This window comes from Sceloporus undulatus, chromosome 1 (assembly GCF_019175285.1).
Source record: "Sceloporus undulatus isolate JIND9_A2432 ecotype Alabama chromosome 1, SceUnd_v1.1, whole genome shotgun sequence".
Lineage (NCBI taxonomy): Eukaryota > Metazoa > Chordata > Lepidosauria > Squamata > Phrynosomatidae > Sceloporus > Sceloporus undulatus.
In genome coordinates, this window is record NC_056522.1 from 68581271 (window position 1) to 68591381 (window position 10111).

The window sequence follows — 10111 nt, forward strand, 5'->3', positions numbered from 1 at the left end:
AAAATTAATAAAATAAAACAAAAACAAGCAATAATAAAATTAATGAAATAAAACAAAAACAAGCAATAATAAAATTAATGAAATAAAACAAAAACAAGCAATAATAAAAATTAATAAAATAAAACAAAAACAAGCAATAATAAAAATTAATAAAATAAAAAATAAAAAGCAATAATAAAAATAAAATAAAATAAAATAAGTATTTTATATTTTTAAATATAATTTAAAAACCCCCAAAATACCAAGGCAGACCTAATGGCCACTGACTCAGCTTTCCTCCTCCTCCTCCTCCTCCTCCGGCCCATTTCTGCCCTGGCCTTCAGGCACCCTTCCTCCGGCTTCCTCCTCCTCCTCCTCCTCCTCTCCCCCCTCCTCCTTATGATTGCTGGCGCTGGAGGAAGGGAAGCAGGGCAAGCGCACGCGCATGGAGGGAAGTGGGGCAGGCATGCGCGCGCGCTGCCACTAGCCCCTACTGAGGCTTGGGCGGTGCGCAAGCCCTCACAGTGGGGGCGTGGTGGCGGCGGCGCTTCTGCCGCCGAGGAAGAGGAGGAAGGCGGAGCCAGAGGAGGAGGTGGGTTGGCGCCGCAGCAGCCGTGTTAGCAGCAGCGGCAATGGCCGGAGCGGCCCCCCAAACCAGGAACAAGGCACGGGTGGGGGCCCAAACTGGACCGGGACTGGGAGGGGCCCCCCGAAACCGTGATTGGCATGGGGGCCGCCGGGTTGTGGCAACCCTAATCTCAAAGAAAGTGTTGAGTAGTTCTGCCTTTTCACTGTCCCCTGTTAGCAGTTCTCTGGGGACAAAACTAACAAAATGAATTCCAAAACAGAGAAATGTAGAATACAGTGGTGCCTCGGGTTACGAAATTAATTCGTTCCGCGGCCGCTTTCGTAACCCGAAAAGCCTTCGTAAGCCGAATTGCCATAGGCGCTAATGGGGAAAAGCCGCGTTTCGTGCGAAAAAAGCCGAAAAAAGCACCAAAAAATTTTCTTCGTATCCCGAAAAAACATTCGTAACCCGGAACAATGATTTCCTATGGGATTTTTTCGTATCCCGAAAATTTCGTAACCTGGGTATTTCGTATCCCGAGGTACCACTGTACAACACTTGAGCAGTGAAAATGAAATACCCAGATATAGGATGGGAGACACCTAGTTTAACGGCAGTACAGTACATGCAAATGAGATCTAAGCGTCTTAGTGGACCATAGCCTGAACACGAATCAGCAATGTGATGCAGCAGCTAAGAAAGCCAATGCAATTCTAGGCTGCATCAGTAGGAGTATAGTGTCTAGATCAAGGGAAGTAATAGCACCACTCTATCTGCTTTGATCAGACCTCATCTGGAATATTGTACCCAGTTCTGAGCACCACAATTCAAGAAAGATGTGAATGAGCTACGGCAGAGGTAGGCAACCTGCGGCCCGCGGGCCGGATGCGGCCCGGCAAGGCCTTGGGACCGGCCCCAGCCCAGTCCTGCCGCTGATTGCCGCCGGGGCCTTTGGCGTCTCGCGTGAGGGGCATGGTGGGACAATTGTCTATAGAAGCCTCAGAAACATGCATTTATCTTAACATTTTTTTTAAAATCAGCAATTTTTTTGGCATGTCTTCCATTTTTTATTTAAAAAGTGCCCTCCATTTGAAAATTTTGTCCTACATTTGTCCCAGTTTATTTATTTATGTAATTAAAAAAAAATTATTTAATTATTTATTTTTTGGCTTCGGCCCCCCAGTTGTCTGAGGGACAGCAACCTGGCCCCCGGCTCAAAAGAGTTGCCTACCCCTGAGCTACGGCATGTCACTGTCCCGAGGAGGTGACCAAAATGGTGAAAGTTCTGGAAACCATGCCATATGAGGAGTGGTTTAGGGATCTGGGAATGTTTAATTTGGGGAAGGGAGAGTTAAGGGGTGACATGATAGACATGTCTAAATATTTGAAGGAATTACATATTTAGAATGGAGCAAGCTTGTTTTCTGTTGCTCCAGAGACTTGGTAGATTACTGCACTACCCTCTTATAATGCTGCTATTCCAGTTTGACGGCTTTGGTTGCCTCCTGTTGCATTCAGAGCCTTGTAGTTCAATGAGGCCTAAGAGCTCCCTGGCTGAGAATTCTAAATGCCCCTCTCTCAACTGCAAATCCTAGAATGCAGTTGGAGGCAGCCAGAGGAGTTAAAGTGGAATAGCAGCACTATAACAGTGTAGTGTGGTAATCTCCTAGGACAGAGAGCAGTGGATTTAAGCTACAGAAAGAAAAGACCCCATTTAATCATTAGGAAGAACTTCCTGATAGGAAGAGCTGATCAATAGTGGAACACTCTGCATTGGAGCAGGGTGGAGACTGCTTCTTTGGAGGTTTTTATACAGAGGCTGGATGGCCAGCTTTCAGGAGTGTTTTGATTATGTATTCCTGCATGGCAGGGGGAGTTAGACTGGATGGCCCTTGTAGTCTCTTCCAACTTTATGATTCTATGAGTCTATGTACTGGACTGCAACTCCTAGTATCCTCCTCCACTAGCATGTCTATTGGTCATGCTGTCTGGGAGTGATGGGAGATGTTATTCAACACTTCTGAAAAGTATCATCGCAGAGAAGGTTGCCTTTGGATAGTCAGTTCACCTGGGAATCTTGGTGGCTTAAGATGAACTCTTGTGTGTGTTTTGGTGGTTCCATAATTGTTTAGTGTAGTGCCGATTGTGAAGTAAGAGATGTAGAAACTCATTTTATGCTCAGCTCTTAGGATTCTTTTAGACAGGCAAAAGGAACAGGAGCATAGCGTGATGCTCCCGTCAATGTTGCGTGATTTGGCAAAGATTTTCAGATGACATCATGATAATCCCACCATTATCCTGTGAATAAAGAAAGAGGTGTTTTTCAGCTGGTTTTCATTCATGGGAAAGTCCTGTGAATGAAAAGTGGCTGGAAAACTCCTCTTTATTCATGAGCTAATGGCAGGATTATTGTGACGTCATCTGAAAATCTTTGCCAAATCACGCAACATTGATGGGAGCATCACACTGTGCTCCTGTCCAAAGTGAGAACTGATTCAGCCCTTCCCTACAGCCTATGTTAACATACCTGGTAGTCATCCAAGTTGCAGATAACAAGTCTGTGTCTTTCTTCTATGATTGCTCAGCTTAGAGCTTGATATGCACATAAAACAACATCCAGAAAAAATAAAGAGAAGCAGCCAACAGCATCAATTCTCATATGATTCTTTTTAATAAGAATGAAAGAGTTGCTCTCCAAGATAATCAGGAGTGTCCTGTAAAATAATTCTAAAGGAAGTATAGGGCTCCATATGAAATCCAAGGAAAACAGTTGCCATTGTTTTCCTGCTAACAATGAGTTAGACCAAAGGAAACAAGAATATGAACACTATCATGTGTATTAGAAAATAAAGCTTAAAATTTTACTAATGTTACATTTAAGGTGAGCATTAAGAACTAAATGCTGATCTGGGAATTGTGTGGGGATGTAACACTATCAGCTAAGTTCATTCGAGATAGATGCTGTTCTTCTGATAATGAAAAAAAGAGAAGATTTTATTCTAAACTGCTTTCAGTATTTGGAAGTTTTAAATAATTTTTTAAAAAGCTTAAGAATTAAAATGTATATATAATTTTGTTCATAGAACTCTAAGCGGGTTCATCTAAAGCAGCAATTTGTTGCAACAGCTACTTACAGATAATCAACAATGTACTACTGCAACAGTCTGCTTTAAGAGTAGAGGTTAAATTATTTTACTTCTATATATTATCAATAATCTGCACACATGCAAAGACATACCAAATACTAGAACATATGGAGATTTCTGCCATGCTGTTAGACTGACTTTCAGTTTTGCTTTTTCCTGTTTGTTGTTTTTAAAAAATGTTAACATCTTTCCATAGCACTGATGAAGTAATTCATGGCAGTGGTGTCACTAGGGTTGGTGTTACCCAGTGCAGTAACTCATGGTGTTATCTTCACATTGATCTCCTCCCATTTCACTCCATACAGAATTCTTAGTAGTGCTTTTTTGCACTAACGTTACTCATAAATCATAATTCCCATATATTACTGAATGTAATGCTAATTGTTGTGACAGAAACAGCTAGCAAAATTGAAATTGCAATATCATATGCACAACTTAAATGTATTGCCATATAGATAGTGAAGATTTGGTTAAAATGTGATGCATTTAAAGAAAAATTTAAAAGAATATATATATATTTAAATATCAATTTTTAATTTTTTTTAAAAAAATAAAACATTTGAAATCATATTTTTTAAAAATTCTGGAGCCTCTCCTTTCTCCTCTCACTGAGCTTGACCCCACTCCCACCATCTCTTAAAGCATTTAAAGGATTTTAAAGGGAAGCAAATGAATGTTACAGCCCATTTCTGACAAATTATTATTATTATTAGCTTTATTTATAAAGTGCCGTAAATATACACGGCACGGTACAAAACCAAGTAAAATCCAGAGTATATAAAAAGCCTGCCTGTGGCGTATAATCTAAAAGTTAAAACAACAAATTAAAACATCATAAGAAACAAGTTAAAACATCAAATATCCAATATTGAGTCACGCATCAGAAACAACCAGGTCACAATCACAGACTCCCTGGGAATGGTAGGTGTTTGAGTGCAGTGGTGTTACCCTCTGCTTAGGGTGTCATCTGGTGCAGTCTGCACCTCCCTACTGACACCCTGAGCTATAGTTTTTGTAAGTTCTTGTCAAAAATAAACTGACAAAAAACTCACCTATCTGCCCTGGCCTATAGAGAAGATCATGCTGTAGTGGTCTGCCACATAACTATTAAAGATGAGGTGTCCAGAGGAAAAAAAAGGCAACCTTAGTTCAGTACCACAAATCTGAACATCAGGTTGAAGAAGGCGGCCATACATCATGTAACCAATCTTTGAAAGTGGAATAGGATGTAGGTGTTATATAAATTTTTAAAAGGTTAAAAAGTTAAAAAGTGAACAAGGGGCAGACCAGTTCCATCTTAGTTCAAAAAATTAAAGAAAAAACAAGCAAGAAGATGCCCATGTGCATCACAATTATATGACTCTAACCATGACTTTATGGGTATTACATTCACACTTTATGCTTGGAAATGGTCTGATACCCTGTTATAAGGGCAGAATCAGGCAGATGTTTATAATGCTTTAAATATACAAGTATACATCAGTTAATGATATGTACTACTTCTTTAACAGAAAAAAAATGGTATCAAAGGTAGAAATAACACTGGAAGAATAAGTATAGTATCCTACATCATAAAAAAGAAGAGCCATCATTTTTAGAAAATTCAAATCTAACAATATGCACATGTGACAGGAAACAACTAGGTCACGTAAGCCTTGAATAAGTAAATAGAAACATTTTAAACCTTCTAGAGGCCACCTGAAAGCTTCTTCTAAAATGCATCCAGGAATGATGTTTTTCTGTCACTACCATACAGTTTCCATTCTAGTGGCCAAACTTATAGATGTGTGCTTTTTTAAAATGCTGGAGATAGGTCATGAGGCAGGCTTATCTGCTCTCTCCTTTTTTCTCTTTGCACAGTAAAGGATTCTGGAGGCAGCTGTTCTTTGCCTTCCCTGTTGTAAGCAGACAAAGAAGCCTACAATAGTATTAGCTACAGGGAAATCCCACTTTCCCAGCTCAAGCTTTGCTTATTAGACTGTTTGCCACTGTAACATGATACCAGAAGTCTGTGTTTCTCCAACTGTCCACCATCCTCCCAATGCTGATGTGCTAAAGAGCTTCCAACTAGAGAGCGAACGAAGAGGGAAAAGGGTGGCCAGGTGTAAAAAGAACTGAGCTTCTTTGTTAGAGGCTTTGTCAGAGGTATGCCTGTATCCACAAGCATGGCTGCGATGCATGTAATGAATGAACCACAAATGTACAGAGAAGTATGACTTTTATAGGGGCTGGAGGTGGTATGGCTGTGAAATAATGTCACAGAATTATTTTGCAAAGCAGTCGGTGGAGGAAAAAAATCTGTATATGTGGTGCCAAATTCTTCTGTGGTATACTGATGCAACTTCATTGAAATCTCATGACTATATGCTACATAGAGCCAGCAGGATGTTTTTCCAAAAGAGATTCAGTAGAATTTTGGAAGATTAGAAACTCTTAATAGGACCTTGTGCTGATCTCCCAGAATCTTGAAATTAATCTTGTATAAAAGAAGAGAGCAAGGATGCAGTTCTTTACTGTCATACTTGGGAATAAGCTGGCAATTTGGTGGGATTTCTTTTTGAACAGACATGTGTAGAGTTCTATTTCTACTCAGTACAGTTGTATTTAATTAATTAAATATATTTGATCTGAATTGGAAAAGCGGGATAGAAATAAACTTTTATTATTTATTATTATTATTATATTGAATTGATTCTGTGCATTTTTAAGGATACACATCCCTTCTCCCGCTAAAATAGTGTTGTTTTCAAAAGCGCTAGGCAATCGAGACTGCTCATTTCCCTATTGCACCTTCATAAACTTTCTGGCATTGCAGCTTTTATTTGTGCTAAAACCTTATCACATGCAGCATTTGGCACTGCCAACCTAGTACTGCCTCTTTTCCTAGTTTGGTAAACATGCACACACCCACACACAAATCCACCCCTAGAAATAAAAATTAAAACCACCCTTTTGTTTAATAAGGCCTTTTTTGGAATTTCCTGATTTGAGATAGACGGGATTCATTGCTGGAAGATGAAAAGCATCAGATAAAGGAGAGATTCATCTGCCAGTGATGAATCAAATCTGCACAGTCAGGAACAGGCAAAATAATGAAATAAATGCCATTTTTTACTGTAAAGCTCTTTTCTGCTTACATTTTCAAGTATGTGTTTGGGCTCTAGTTATCTGCTGGGATTTTGTTTCATAATACCACCACCATCACGCCCCCCCCCCCCCCGTGGTTCCCAATATTTGAAGATGCTCAAGTCCTTTTATATACAAGGGTACAGTAATATGATGTTCCTTATATTAAAAGGTTTGTTTTTTAGATTTTTTGGGACTATTTTCAAGCTGTGGATGGTTGAATCTGTGTATTTAGAATCCATAGATATGGAGGGCTGACTGTATGTATGTCACTGAGATAAAGACAGAGAAACTTAGGATTTGGGCTACTCTGCTGGAAAAGGAGGCAGTTTCCCCTGATCACAGCTAAGCCACACCTAAAGCCTGCCCACTGCCCACCCCAAAATTGGCCTTAAAGCAGAATTGAATTATTGCACTGCAGACATTAGCACAACAGTAGCAGGAAAGAAGGCCATGTATTGAGTTTTTGCATAATAACAAGAAACACTTTCCAAACAGTATCCTACCAGGATAATAATAGAAGAGGGCTGATGTCATATGATAATCGCCAGCCAAAGATGCAATTATCCTGCTCCAATTGCAATTTACTGCCTCATGTGATAAAGTCCTAAAAGTAAAATATGGGTTCATGAACATGCACACACGCATGCATGCACACACACACACACACACACACACATCCCAAAAATAATATAAAGGATGTCAAAATATGCACATTACATTTACTCCTTTTTTTCTTTAACTTTTATCATGAAATACCCAGAAACAAGTAGATATAATTTTGCACAAGGACCAAGCTGTAGAACTATCCTGCTATGCTGATATGCATTTGCCTAGGCAAGGCATATACTTCTTCATTAAAAAATAAAATAAAAAGTAAAGTAAACTTATCTGTCAGGATGGTAGGTGTCTTGTTCTTGAGATGATTTTAGACAGATGCCTGTGTGATAGGTCCATGTAATGCAGTGGCTAGAGAAGCTTCCCTAACCTGATACCTCCCAGGCATGTTGGACTACAACTTCTATCACCCCCAGCCAGCATGGGTAAGAGAAAATTTATCTAGAGCAAAGGTTGGCAAAGTATGGCCATGGGTCACATGAAGCCCTTACAACCACAAAATGTAATTTTGGTGGCCAATATTTGATTGTTTTTTGCTCTAAATTTGGCCCAAGGTCTCCTAAACCACCCACAAATGTGCTGGTTTGCTTTCCTCAGTCCTCCACAGCCCCCAACCCTCCAAGAAACCCTGAAAAAAAAAAAAAAGAGAGAGAGAGAGAGAGAGAGAGAGAGAGAGAGAAGCCCAGTCCCAAATCAGCCAAAATGGCAACATTTCACTGTGCCAAAATAAAATTGTATGGCCTGCTATGTGCAGGGAATGGCCTCTACATCCACGGCTACTCAGACCAGATTAGAGGGAGGGATAAACTGTGAGGGCCTCTAGTTATTATTGAACTCCAACTCCCAGTAGTTCTAACCAGCATAGCCAATGATGCAGAATCCTGGGAGATGCAGTCCAACAGCATCTGGAAGGCCAGATGATTTCCTCACTGGGTTACTGGAGTATGGCTGACAAGAGCTACATTCAAAACCTCAGTCAGCCCTGGTCACTTCATGACCTGGCACCAGTAATTCTTAGCCAACCTGTCCCATTTTACAGAACTGTTGTTGTGAGAACAGCAATTTTTGAAGGGGGATCCTGATCTGCAATCACAGCAGTTGAATCAAGACAATAAAACATTGTATAGCAAACTCATTTGTGCATGTCATTCCTTTACGAGCTGGGTCAGGATAATCCTGGAAGCTGCGAAGCCTTCTGCAATGGGAATGGAAATCACATGGCTGTCCAGACATTTTTGGACTGCAACTCCCAACAGCCATAGCCACTGTAGCAAATGATGAGGAATGCTGGGAATCCAACAACTTATAGAGGGCCAGACAATTCTCAGCCCTCTTCTATATGTTGATGACTTCTAGCTGGATTAAGGGGCTTGTTTTGTTATATTTAATGGTCATATGACTATCTGGGTCTTATTTTGAAGCCTCTCCTGCTATCTGTTTTGTGGACAATTTAAATGTTTTATGTATAATAAACATATAAATGAATAAGTAAACACGTATTCAGAAAAGCAATCCCCATCCAATAATTCCTCGACTAAAACAAAATTCGGATGCCAAAAATTGCATCTAACAGTTATTTTGTTTCATGCTTCTGAGTCTCAGCATGAATTCCCTCTTGGTGACTTCATAATCATTTCCAGAAAAAAAAGATAGTGATGTCACACTCAAGGGATTGTGGCTTGTGGTGGGAAATAAACAGCAGGAAGAGATGAATACTTAATAAACAAAGTCTCTGAGTCTCACTTTTCATCCAAATGTCCTTAGTTATATGGAATGACAACAGTGAGAAATATAGAAATTTACAATATGGAAGCAGGGTGTTTGTGGAGCACTCTTTCTGTTCATTGTTCCCTGAGGTGCCAGCTGCTTTCAAATGTTTTTATTTTGAATGTTTATATATGAATGATGTACAGTTTGCAACTATAAAGTCTGCCACATTTATGATGATGGCATTTAATGATGGGTGGATCTTCAATTGAGACCCACACCTCATTATCAGAATGTTCATTTAACATCCTTTTCCATGTAGAGAGAAGATTTGGAAATAAGAATATATCTATCTATCTATCTATCTATCTATCTATCTATCTATCTATCTATCTATCTATCTAGTGATTTACTTCATGTGCTTTCATCCTCATTAGGTTATTTCTGAGAAAGTATGTCAAAAAGCTTTCCTTGTTTTGCAATTACCCATTTTAGACCCAATAGAACCCTCAATTTTGCTGTTTAGGGAGAGCCTTTGGAATGCTCAGCCAGACAATCCTAGTTTCTCACCAAACTACAAACCCCAGGATTCCATATGCTGAAGCTGTAAGAGTTGAAAGAGACTTAGGGGCTGTATAGACCACCCCTAAGGGGCAGCCTGCCACTGCTGCTTTCTTCGCCAGATCGGGGCTGTGGTAACTGCACACCGCTGCCCCAATCTGGCCTTTTCATGATGCAAAAAGCAGCTGCACCGTGGCTTCTTTGCATCATCTGGGTGCAATGCCAGAGGAGCTCCGTGACGCTGTCTGCCATGTGGTGGGGTGTGCAGCATCACGCCGGCATGGGGGTGGAGTTGGGGCATGTGTCATGCGGACACCCCGCCCCCACCCCGCCCCCACCCCACCTCCATGCTGGCCTTTTATGCCGGTCTATACAGTCCCTCAGAGTGTTATAACTGTGTAGTGTG